General features: G+C 38.5%; 1 protein-coding gene across 9 annotated transcripts in view; it reads right to left on the bottom strand.

Moving 5' to 3' along the window:
* LOC121900143 (inactive N-acetylated-alpha-linked acidic dipeptidase-like protein 2) overlaps nucleotides 1-13,182 on the bottom strand; it is a 651,762-nt gene that overhangs the window by 587,349 nt on the left and 51,231 nt on the right. The gene's annotated exons all lie outside the window — the stretch shown is intronic.

Genomic DNA, 13,182 nt, shown 5'->3' with positions numbered 1-13,182 from the left:
TATAATGCAATTTATGAAGATTCTATATTCATAGATGATAAATTACAGCAGATAAAAATTTGAAAATTGATAACATCATTTGTTTGCACAGTTCTTTCTGGTGACAGCAGGTGGGGCTGTGCCCCTAATGACCAGTCGGCAGTGGATAAGTGGATATGTGGATTTCAGCTTTGTAGCCTGTTTTTAAACAAACTACATGAAACGCACTAAGCAAACAATCATTATGTTTTTGTATTTTAATGAATGTATTGCAAATACTCTGAAATTTATTCCATACACATCAGATTTTTTTGTAAATGGTTAGTTAAAGTTTGGCTGATTGTTCTATAAATTAGCAGTGATTTAGACAAAGTGCAATCATCAACTCAGAAAATATTCTAAATGCATGCAAGTTTGACTATTTTAAATAAGATACAAGCTAAACAATGAGATAAAGTCACAGTGATTTAATATTTGAAATCCATTATGATAAGATACATGAGGCCTTTCTCAATTTGCAACTGCCCAATAAAAGCATCATCTTCAACTTTACCTACAGCTAAACTAATTTGGCGGCAACAAACATTAAATTTAGCCTCTGTTTATGTTATCTTCTCAAAGGAAGTATATCTTATGTTTCAAATGCTACTGAGACATCAGTGCAATTGTTACATTCAGTCTGTCATCTTGGGAACCAGTCTGCTAGCTCCTGAGAAGCCCAGCTAGTCTCGCCTGATATTAGTTTGACAAATTGACCACATAGTCTAAATCTAAACTGTCGATATCTTGCCTAAATATTACGTTTGACACAAAAGTTGTGGCATGAAGCTTATAGTTTTGGGTTTGGTAGTCCTCCACCATCGCCCGGTTGATGTGAAATGTATGCTGGGATACTTGTCTACCCCAAGTCTTTTTCCAAACCATCCCTGATACTATGAGTACAGAGCAAGAACTTGCAGCTGTTAGGGCTCAAAATTACAGTAACAAATATGCAAAATATTTTAAGACTGGAATAGGTTCGTGTAAAACTTTAACCTGTATGCAATGTGTGTTTTTCTCTCTCTTTATATAGCATTTGTTTCTATAACAGGACAAATACTGGAGGTAATATGAAGGTTTCTTTCCTATTTGGAATGTTTTTGATATGGAGAGCAGGCTGCTGCTGACACATCCAAAAACAGAACGCTAATGAATCCATTGGTTGTCAGCTTGCATATGTAACCCTTCTGAATGCAACACAAGCAGCAGCAGCATGAGCACAAAAAGCATTTGCAGCAGTCATTCAAGTGCCACTTGTGTGCCTAAACATGCGAGCGTAAAGAAAAGAATTATGCAAATTGTTCTCTCTCAAATGAATTTACAAACCCATACACTAACAAATAAATACATATACACCCGCGGAGCAGTAATCCAAGTGGGAATCGCTCCACTGTTCCTTGATTGACATCCAAGTAGGGTGAAACATGTGTCAGAACAGCAGAAAAGGCAAAGTAAAAGTAATGCATTGTGACATGAGAAAAACAACTGAGATCTGAGGTGCTGTTCTACACCAAGACTCTGTGGCATATTCCCATTAAAGCACAACAAAGACCTAACAAACATGTCACCAACCACACAAAGCCTAAATGGAAATAGGTCTGCTTTCATTTTACTTCTATTCTTCGATAATCGCTTGCAGACATGAAGGGAATGGAGATTGAGTGATGCTTGGTGAGCACAAAGGCCTGTCTCCTTGTGCAAATGATCCATTTAGACTTTGCCCCCACTCTGTGCTTCCATCAAATCAACACGGTCACAAAATTCATAAATATATTTTTTCACCAAAGCCCATTAGTGGTCTTTTTCAAAGAACCCTTTGAATTAAACTTTTCAAATAATCTCCCCACTCTTTCATAAGCCTACTGAAAAACCTAATATTCCGTCCAGGAAAAAATATATATTTTTTGTCATCACACAATCCAGCCCTGCTGTCTCTTCGAGCTTCAATTTGGACAGTCCGGGGGAGGTGCTGAGAGGCCACACTAAGATAGATGGAAAGGATAAATGGATGGCTACTGTCATTCTAAAGGCAGATTTCTCATTATGGCCGAGTTAAATCAAACCAAGATGACAATTTAAGGCTGATTAGGGCAACACATTAGAGCAGAGCTGAGATTATGAAAGGGAGCCCCTGTCGTAAAAATGTAAGAGGTGATAGAGTAGCTGCTATTTCACATCGGGATAAATACAACCACTTCATGGTAATGGCTTTTGAAGTGCTGTCCCCTAAAAGTAAATTATTTGAGCTGATCTTCTATATAGAAAAATGTCTTTATCAATCATAGTCCTTGAGATTGTTTGCAGTCAAGAGGATGCATGTATCGAATCTCCCTTAAGTGACGAAAGGCCTATTTGGCAATGATTCACATCAAACAATCAATACCTCATTATTTAGGTATCTCTACAATGGATGGTGTTGTACAGTAAGTCTCAGTACTGTACCTTGCATCCTCAGTATCTTGCAATATCTGTAAACCCTGGTGAAAGAAGTAGAACTACTTGCATCCTGTATTTATGTAGACTTTACTAAGCAGGGTAGAGTTTTCTCCATATTGCATCCAATTGCAAGATGTCATGCTGGAGAGGCTTAGTGCTGCAAGATTTTCCTAACTGCGCATTTTCACTGAGAGGAAGGCACCAAAACCAGCCTCTGTAAACATAAGACCAAGGATATATTCTAAGTCCTCCTTAATCCAATACCAATTCATCTCAGAAGGATGAAGGAGATATCAACAAGCAGGGAGCCAGTTTGAAAAGCAACACTCCATAGTGCTGTAAGTGGTCAAAAACTCCACAGGGTACCTTTAACTCGTCTGTCACAGTTTGGCACCAAGTAAAACAAAAATGAAAAATATTCCTTGACCTTTTTTTCACAACTAAAACAAGACTAAAACTAAATTTTAAGTAACTCTTGGAAACAAGAATTATCACAAACTGTCATCAGCAACAAATTAAAAAAAGATGATAATGTGATTGTTGGATGTGGATGAACGGACAAATGAACAAATTGTGGTTTTAAGTATTATTCAGCATGCCTCTGCATGCCTCCACTGAAACACACACACTGTAGCTCCTGATTAGTAAAACAGTCTCCCCCACCTGCCAATAATATCTCTTGTTCAGAAGTTGATTTAGCTGTTTGACCTGTTGCACTGCTGTTCATAAGAAACATTTTGCATCCAGTAATATTCTGTCTCTGTTAGTAATGTTATCTGATGTTAGTGCTTCTTGGAAGGAACAGATTTATGGAATGAATTCATCTACAATCCACTGAGAATTAGACAAGAAGCAGCAACAAAACAGCTGGACAAACAAGGAAAACATGCAGGCTTCATAACCATATTTATTAAAATGTAAGATAATGTAACATTATCAAGTGCTGTGGATTTAACATTACTCTCAGTTGAGTGAACAGTGAACAGTATTTCAGTGAACAGGTGAGTGAATGATCAACTACACATTCTTTACTCAAGTAGAGGTTCAGATACTTGTGTAAAAAAAGACTGGTAAAAGTAGAACTACTGATTCAACTTCTTTACTCAAGTGAAAGTGAAAAAGTACAGGTTCTGAAATGTACTTGAAGAAAAAAAAAGTATCCCTCTGAGGGACATTTCTACTGGCTGTTACTGTGCAAAGCTAACTGAACCTCACATTATATTAATATAATTCTAAGACTATTAAACTTAAAACATTCTAACTTCAAACAAAATAAAAAAACAATATGCTGAAAATAATGAACATTATCTTCGCTCCAATGTGTAAATCAGTTTTTGATGTCAGTAACAGAATTCGAAACATTTTGATGAACACGAGAACACATTCAGTTCTAATTAAGCCTTAAATTCTTGTTAGAAATTCCCTCATCAGGACTACCAAAATCTTTTGTTGAGCCTCAGCAGAAGCTGGAAGTTCTTTGAATCAAGGTGTGCCTTTTTAGGTCTAAAAATCAGTCCTGCAGTATTAAAAAGTCTTGATAGCGGTGTGCTGAGCTTCAGAAACAAATTGCACACTGCTGGGAAAGATTTCAGGACATCCATGGTATCAGCTGGGCAGGCGAGGTAGGACTCTAGCTGCTTGATGTTTTCATGAGCATTGCACTGCTTGATGGGAGAATAGAAGTCCTCTGAAGAATGGGAAATGTCACCTGGATGCACCAAAGGTTGCTCCTTCAGTTGGCTTTTGATGTAGTCAAGGCCTATGGAATACAAAACCAAAGAAGGATTTCACCATTTTCCCCCATAAACATCACCTTTGTAATACCTAGATTAAAAAATTAGATCATGCAATTAGATTACAATATTTTAATTCTAAAATGTTTTGTGAAATAATTTTTGATACACAAAACATGAGGTTTAGCATAGGATTGTCATTTTGTTTGAACAAGTGAGTGTGACTTTTTTTTTTACTTTTTATTGCATGAAAAACAATTGCTCAGTATGTTATGGATACTTCAAATGCCTAAGTTTCCTCCATTATCTTCAATAAATGTAAAGCATACAGCAAACAGGTGCAACACTTGCCAAGTTTTAGGATGCCCTCTCACTTGCCCAGCATGTCCTGAACTTGGGGACTAGAATGGCAGCAGCAATTAGCTCTGGATCAGCAAGCATCTGTCCACAATGCCTTTCAAGTCCTGCTTGAAGAACATCCAGCAAAGGCCCAAAGAACTTAGAGGAAATATGAAGGTACCGGAGTTTATCCTTGAGTCGTGTTACTGTAGGTACCAGCCATCCCATCTACACACTGGCCCTTTCCCGAGGAACACTGACGTCCTTTGCCAATGGGCTCATGGTCTTCACATATCCTGTGAGAATCACTAGCTTAGCAGGAGTGAACCTGTCAAAAAACAAAAAAACAAAACAAACAAACAAAAAAACATCAATGGCGATAAAAAGTCATACATGTTTACATGATGGAACACGACAGCTATAACTAAGACTATTTTTATTTTTATTATATTTTTAAAAGGAGGACATCAATAAGTGATCAATTAGAGTATATATATATCATGGTGATGACCTCATTTTGAAGTCAATAAGTTTTGAAAATAAACTGGTACATACATGGGAATTTTTAGCTTCACTGCACACAGCTGTAATGGCTTCTTCTCCTTGTTCTCTCATGATCCTTACAGTCCTCTCCGCAGCCAGGAAAAGATAAGAATTCCACCTTGTCTTATTTGGCCTCAAGAGCTGGAGTTTGCATTTTTCTTTGATTATCTCTGCAGCTGTGGTGGATTTACCACTCTTGTTCCAGAGTCCAACACTTTGAAAACGCTGAACGAGAGAGCCTCTTATAAATTGTATTGTATGTTGACACCAGGTTGAGAAGGTGGCAGGCACAGCGATGGTGCTTTGGCAGTTGGTATTCTAGGCCATCATCTTCGTCCAATATGGTGCCAGTTTCAATAAACCCAACACCCACAATGTTTTCCCCCCTCTTCTTCTTCACCGTTCTCTCTTTCTCCTGTTTGACTTGGCCCCTCAAGTGGTTCTGTATTATTGTTTTCATCCAGCTCACCATAGACTCAAAATCCTTTTATAAAATTGGATCCATTATCAGTCATACACTCTTCTCACGGATGTTGTACTCAGTAAGTATGTCATTCATGGCACCAGCGAGTGCAGAAAAGGTATGTGATCCTTTGAGTTGTTTGCATGCTAGAGCAGCAGAGCATCTCTCCAGAGTTTCAAGCTTTATCCAGTGTGCTGTGACACCAATGAAACTCCGTTTGTGTACTGTCCAGCAATCAGTAGTGGTAGCGATGAACTCAATCTGACTCATAGCAGCCTTTAGATCAATGGTAGCCAACATGGCGCCCCTTGAGCGCCTGGTTGCCCGCAGGGAAGTTCCAAAAATCACAAAAGTCACTGGTAGAGTTTGGTCTAAAAATGGCCTAAATTGTCTTTTTTTTCAATAACACTTGCATGAATGTGGAAAATAACTACTTTAACATTGCTTATAACATTTTAAAAACATAAATTTATTATGTATGTATAATTTATAACTTTAAGTTGCTTTGACACCATCATGTAATGGAAAGGTGACCCAGATTTCCACAAATTTCTACATTACCACTGCATCACTCAGCAGCAGGTGATATGTGCAAAAGTGATCGGCTTTGATCACGTAATGACTCGACTCTGGTTGTGAAGATCATAAAGAGCATCCGCTCGAAACCTAAACAACAGGTCATTCAAGGTTCTGTTGGAGGAGCTGTCAGCTAAATATGGTGACCTGTTACTACACATTGAAATCTGAAGGCTCACCAGGTGAAGGGTTTTGCAACTTTTTAAAATCATTTTTGGGTGAAATCAAAGAGGTCATGGAAGAGAGGAGGATGCTTCGCTGGTTCAGGACACTGAGAGGATACTAGACCTTGTATTTCTAACAAATATCACTGGGAAACTGAACCATTTGAACTGTGAACTGCAAGGCAAAGGCAGGACTGTCTCTGATATGATCAGTGCTGTAAATGCATTTAAACCCAAGAACATTTTCTCTGTGCATTTACAGAGAAAGAAAGTGCGAACTTTCCCTCTGTGCAGTCATTGCTGAATGACAATGCCTCTGCATCTGGGGCCTTGGACAGGGCTGCATAAAAGTACTCTCAACTCATACATAGACTTGGGCAAGAGTTTGAAGACAGGCTCTGTGACTATGATAAGCTGGAGCCATGTGTGTCATTCATTTCAAATCTTTTCATGCAAGTGAACATGGCATGCACTGCTAAGCAACTAAGTGCAGCATTCAACTTGGATGCCGGTAAGGTAGAGATGGAAATTCTCATGTTACAAAGTGACATTCACCTCAAAGCCCACCAGGGCTCATCAAACTTTTGGTGTCTTGTGGACCCATAAAATTACAAAGCACAGCAGCTATGAAAGTTGCCTGTCTTTTTGGTACAACCTAGCTGGGTGAATCAGCTTTTTCTGATATGAACTTCATTAAGAACAAACACAGAACATGCCTTACTGACGCACATCTATAAGACTAAATCAGAGTTGCAGTTTCAAGTTATACTCCTGATTGCGGTGACGTGGGAATAGTATGCAATACCAAGCTTCCCACTAAAAGACCTTTACAGACCAATCAGGTGTTCACAGATGTTTTCTTTTGAAACATCAAAAAAGGAGTTTAGGAACTTTAACTTTAAACTCTAATATCATTGTACAAAAATATGACAAAGGTGATATTATATGACTTTCAAATGTTGAAACAGAATGAGAAATCATTAAACTTGCATGTTTAAATATATATATATATATATATATATATATATATGTGTGTGTGTGTGTGTGTTTTCTTATGATCACTTGGTGAAACATTATTAATAATGATTGTGAGGAATAATTACAGTAATCTGTGAACATAGACAGACAGTCTCCTAAAACATGTAACTTATTAAATACATAATATTAATTATTTAAAGGTAAATTGAGCAAATTTATGTTATTCAGGAAGATTATATCAAACAACTAGCCCTCCATATTACTCTCTACCCTTCAGATATCTCTCAGTCTCAAACAGGTTGGCAACCCCTGCTTTAGATTATTCTTCTTTTCTGGTGTTGCTTTCTTAACTTTGTTTTTCACTGTACCATGAAACATTACAACCACATCTGGTTGTAGGGGATGCACAAGAGTTTTAAAACCCTGCTGTTCGACAATACTGAGAGGGTGCAGACCTTGAATGAAAAAGTTAATGATGGCATCATCAACACTTTTCTGTGACACTCTCTTGGTTTCCCACAATTTAAGTTGCTTGGGCGAAGGGTTTTCCTCTAACGTTGATCCCCTTTTCACAGCAGGTGAATTGAGGTTTTTGTACCTCTCCAGGTGATTCACATGCTTTCTCTAGGAGTGACAATATGCACACGAAGCTACAGACAGATACACACAAAGATTGACAGAAAAGAGAAAAGTAATTCCGCTAACAGAATTATAATTGTTTTATAAAAATATATAGACAGTATAGACAGACACTGAGCTAGCTAACGTTACTTTATATGCTAATGCTCAAATGATCAAACATGATGATCAAACAAAGGATGTGTTCCCATAGCATTGCTAACATTACAAGCATTGCAAAAATTGTAAACTCACTATTATTACAGAAAATACTAAATTAGCTAATGATAATAGAAAAGACGCCTTTTACCTGTATTTGTTTTTTCAGATTTGACGGAGAATCCTTGAACACCAGAAGCTTTATATTGCACTTAATATTGGGAAAGTGTGCAATGATGCAAAATAATCGATAATTCCCCACAAATTCATTAAAACTAAAATAACGACAAGATATTTGTGTTAAAATGTAGGTGGTAGGAATGTGCAGAGAGCCCAGTATTTGTATTTGTATCTATATTTGTATTTGCTGAGGCACCAAAATTATTTAATTTGTATTTGAATGAAAGTGGAAATAGGCGTAAAAATCCAGTTTATTTATTTATTACGCTTTTAATTTTACTAGAAACAGTCATCAACTAAACTTACATTTGGCAACAAAGAAGCAGTCTGAACAGGCAAAATGTTTTTTTTAGCTGCAACCAGCGATGAACCGGCCCTTGCACCTTGTGTGTGTCGGAGGGAGTGGCAGCCGTGGTATTACTTCTGGAGATTATCAAGATTATCAGACACTGTGTGAATTTGTAAAATATTATTTCCTGTTTGCAGTATGTGGCGCGGGAAATGACTTATTAGAAATTGTGTATATATTTGATGAACTATGTGTTATTGCCATTAGACAATACTATATAAGTGAAATATTATTGCAGGAATACATTTACCAGAGGGCAACTGACATGGATGCCACTTCTAATACATGTGCAAAAGTTTTTGAGCACTCATGGCACTTTATAAATGCTAAAAGTAATTAGGGGGCGCTATAGAGCCAAAATGCCACGCCCGAGCCCAACTGTGATACTAATAGAAATGCTCACAACTTCAAACATAAGTGCCAAGTTTCGTCAGTTTGCATGCATGCTAAAGGCCTCGAATGTGTTTTCGTAAAAGGAAGTTGATGCACGAAATCCTGTTGGGTGAAAAAATGTGAAAAAATATGTATTATGTCAAGAATAATGAGAGCAATGAACCCACCGAATTAAATTCACATCAAAGAAACTTTGTTCCAAATTGGCCGTGCACTTGGGGGCGGTATGGAGCCCGCTAGCCACGCCCGAGCCTAATCACTATAGAACTTTGCAATTTTCGCCAGTTCTGACGACATGTGTGCCAATTTTCCTAAGTTTTCGAGCATCCCCAGCCACTAAAAAATGCAATGGCATGGGGGAATAATATTAATGATATCACTACTACTACTACTACTTACAAAAACAATATGTCCCTGGCGCTTTCATGCTTGGGCCCTAAAAAAAAAAAAAAATAGGAAAAAAAGTCAGAGAAGAGGAAGGAGGGCACGCTGCAGACGGGCAGCTGGTCTTTAAATGTGGGAGCAGTTAATAGGCAGACAGATACAGGAAAAAGAACAGGTAAAGTGACAGGCAATGACAGTAAAGCAACATTAGCTGACTAGCAAATGGGAATGGGAAAAAAGTGGCTGGTATATACACTGGACTTAAAGAAGGAACAAGGGACAGGTGTGGTTCAGTGAGGAACAGGTGTGCAAGGAGGAGCTCAGGTGGCTGGAAAAGGGCAAGAAACTCTGACGGCATTTGGAGGAGGGATTGGGGAATGACAGAGCCTTAAAAAAGTTAAATAAGAATAAATGCAGGGGCTGAGGGAAGAGAGACTCAAGGGGGAGAAAGGGAGTCAGGCGTCATCCTGACACTCATCTATATGCAGTATACTGCATATGACTTCTGCTGTGTCAAGCATTATCGACAAACCAGGCTCGGTTGATATCTAAAATGTAGAGTACATACTATGCCCTGCTCTGCCCCATTATTTCACTCTAGCTCTACACTCTGACCTATTCCATCTGCTACTTCACGTGTGTGTTTGTGTCTGCCTTGCTTGTGTTGATGTGTGTCAGACAGCTCCAGAGGCAAGGTAGCAGCATCGACAGGCTAGTGAAGGCACTGATGGCTATCGGTGAGCTCAGGAAGGGACAAAACAGCCTTGGTGCTTCTACAATAATAATCCACACTCCTTTTCTATCAAAGAATGCCCAACTGATAACCACAACAATTCTGTGAGGCAAGCACCATCCCCTTCCCCTCCTCCCGCTTTCGATTTTCTCTGGAGGACTTTTAAAAGTGTTGTTAAATGGGATGTTCCAGCCAGCAAACATTATTTTTAGACAATGTCCCAGCCACCTTCTCCCCCCCGTCAAATTAGAAATGTTCCACAGGATTTGTTGCTCCGCAGAGGAAGGTAAGCTTGGCTAAATATGGGCTTAAAGGGGGTCAGGTAACTAAAAAGCTGAACAGCTGCCTCAGGTGAACATTCTCACAGACTCTTGGAAAAAAAAAAAAAAAACGGAAAGAGGAAAAGCCTTAAGAGAATTGGGAGCTCATATCTAAAGCAAAACCCTTTGCTGAACCTAGAGATACTTAAGAAGTGTGGAGTTTAAAAAGGCCTAACAGCAGCCTTGGAGGAAACAGCCACTGGTGTTAATCTGTTTAATCTCACTCTAAACAATGCCACTATCTCCACTTCTGCCATTGATCATCTCCCTGTGTGCTATCTGGTCCCCCGAGAGAGAAAGGCTTGTCCCACATTATGCCTCTCACCAGCCAATCCTCTTAGTGCCTAATAATCTCCTTTATTCCAAATAGGTATCCACAGTACGCATCATGGCACCTGATGGCCCCCTCAGCCACAGTCTCTAGGGGTCAAATCTGACTCTTGTTTTCTTCTGATGAGTGATATGGTGCCTGAAATGGCCTTTTGGCATGCTTGACACATACAGTACATGATTGCAGTGTAGAAATAAACCTTACTACGACAAGAATGATCCCCAAAGGAGGAGCAACATATATACATATATACATATGTATACATATATAACATACAGGATTTAATGTAAATATATCAGGATAATGGTGTCCCTGAATGCAAGAGCTTCAAGGATATCTCTTTATGTCAGTCTGAACAGATAGTCAATCCAGTCTGCAAACAAATCCCTTCTGTGCTTATGTAAAGGTACCTTATATCCCTGAACCAATGTAGAGATATTGGCTGTCTAAATGATGTTCTACTGAATAATGAAAAACTTTGACCCACTGATGGCACCAGATTAAAAGTCATAGAATCACCAAAGCCATTAGGATTCATCATCTGGGAACCCTGAATATCATTACCCAATTTTATGCCAATCTATCCAACAGCTTTTGGGACATTTCACACAAAATATTAACCTCAGGTTAACGCTACAGTAAAAATCAGGGGTTCAGAAAAGTCATTTGGATTCATCCTCTGGAGATAATACTGAATTCCAACATCATTAACAACTGTCAAGGAGCATTTGACAGTCAATGAATGGAATCACAGAGCTGAGAAACTGGATCCATTCAGTGGTTTAAATTGCTCCAGTTTTAGATTCTGGGTTCCCTTCTGATGAATTCTGCAACTCTGGCACAGTCTTTTGTTCCCAATTACATAGATGAAGCATTTTGAATTTGCTACATCTCTGCTTTATGCGTTTGACCTGAGGTTTTCTTCCAATGGCTATCATTTAAAGAAAACTTCAGATAGTATTTTTTGCAGTTTTTATAGTTAGCCTTTGTTTGAACTTAGCTACTTCTGCAAAGGATTAATGTGGAGAGGCCAAATTTGATCCTTTTGATCTTTCTGGCCATAGTTTTTCCAGATCCAGTTAATTTGATTCAGCTTCATAAAAATAATACTTCCTTGGTCCAAACACAGACAATGACATATTTGACATTTGCTTTCAGCTCTGGTGGCAAACCAATTAGTCTCAACTACCATTTCCAAGAACAATTTATTCATTAACTGAGCCATTAGAGTCGACCTCCATGATGGTGCCAGCTGTGGTTGCTAGGAGACTTGTGATGCAAATGCAAAGTCTCTATTATTACCATGAAGAATCTCCAGCATAGGTGCAGCTGCGTGCTGTGGCTATTTCAGAGACCAAATATGATTAATGCCTTTCTTTCCCTCTTTTCTTTATTTTGCACTTACCCTTTATGTGTACTTCTTCACATCTCCAGCTGCCTGCCTATTGCTCTCTTCTTCCCCATCTCTAATTATTCCTATTTCTTTCTTTCCGAAACTGAACTCCTGCTCTGTCCCTCAGGGACTGTGAAGCATTAGAGTGCTACAGAGTGCAGGCAGCTCCAGAGTTTCAGGCCGAACTCTTACATCTTTAGTGGTTTTAAAGCAGCAATATTAAAAGGGAATACATTTAGTGTAGCAAAGTGAGGTGAATTCAAAATATCTCTGCTTGGTCAGATGATTCTGTCTCAGTCCGAATTTCTAAGTGGTTTCTGTTTTGCTTCCAGATGACCACCACAAGTGGCCTTAAATAGAATGGGATGTTGAAGTGATACCAATCTGTAGACAGTGCAATATGGTATTTTGGTACATACTTTCACATGAATGTTTTCCTTTCATCTTTAAAAACAAACCATTTAAGTAGGCTGACTCAAAATTTGCAGTTTTACAGCTGCACAAGACAACTTTGCATATGAAGACAGAGAAACAGGTACCTGAAAGGTAATGTCCAGAAAGCAACATACTGCATGTAAAGGCATTAGGTGTATGTATTTTTCTTGTGTATGGAAGAGACTCTTGAGGGAGTGCTACAATGAGTATGAGAAAGGTCACGTGACCAAAGGAGTTAAAAGTCAAAAGTTAGGGGTGTAACCATAGACACGTTGATCTCAAACTGCCTGGTACAGGATGTTAGGTTCAGTATGTGACTTTCTTTGGTTTGATATGCCCTATGAACCAAAACTGCCCAACTTTAATTGGTCTACATCTTAGCATGTATACAACATAAATTGTGAAAAGTGAGTATCATTACACCCCTTGTATTGGTCCAATACTTTTTGGTAGCCTCTCGCTAGGCTCTTTGTGTTGAAAAACTTCAAATGATCAGACTAGACATCATTCAAATTTACTTAACTATACTTTTCATAGCAGAGGAAATCACCTTATGATGTTGATATTTGTGACAATACAAATTTGTTGTCATGAGGTTTTTACTTTAATGTAACATTTTAAACTGTTCTACTAATAA

This window comes from Thunnus maccoyii, chromosome 7, assembly GCF_910596095.1.
Source record: "Thunnus maccoyii chromosome 7, fThuMac1.1, whole genome shotgun sequence".
NCBI lineage: Eukaryota > Metazoa > Chordata > Actinopteri > Scombriformes > Scombridae > Thunnus > Thunnus maccoyii.
The sequence above is the reverse complement of the archived record's forward strand: the minus strand, read 5'-3'. Positions and strand labels throughout refer to the sequence as shown.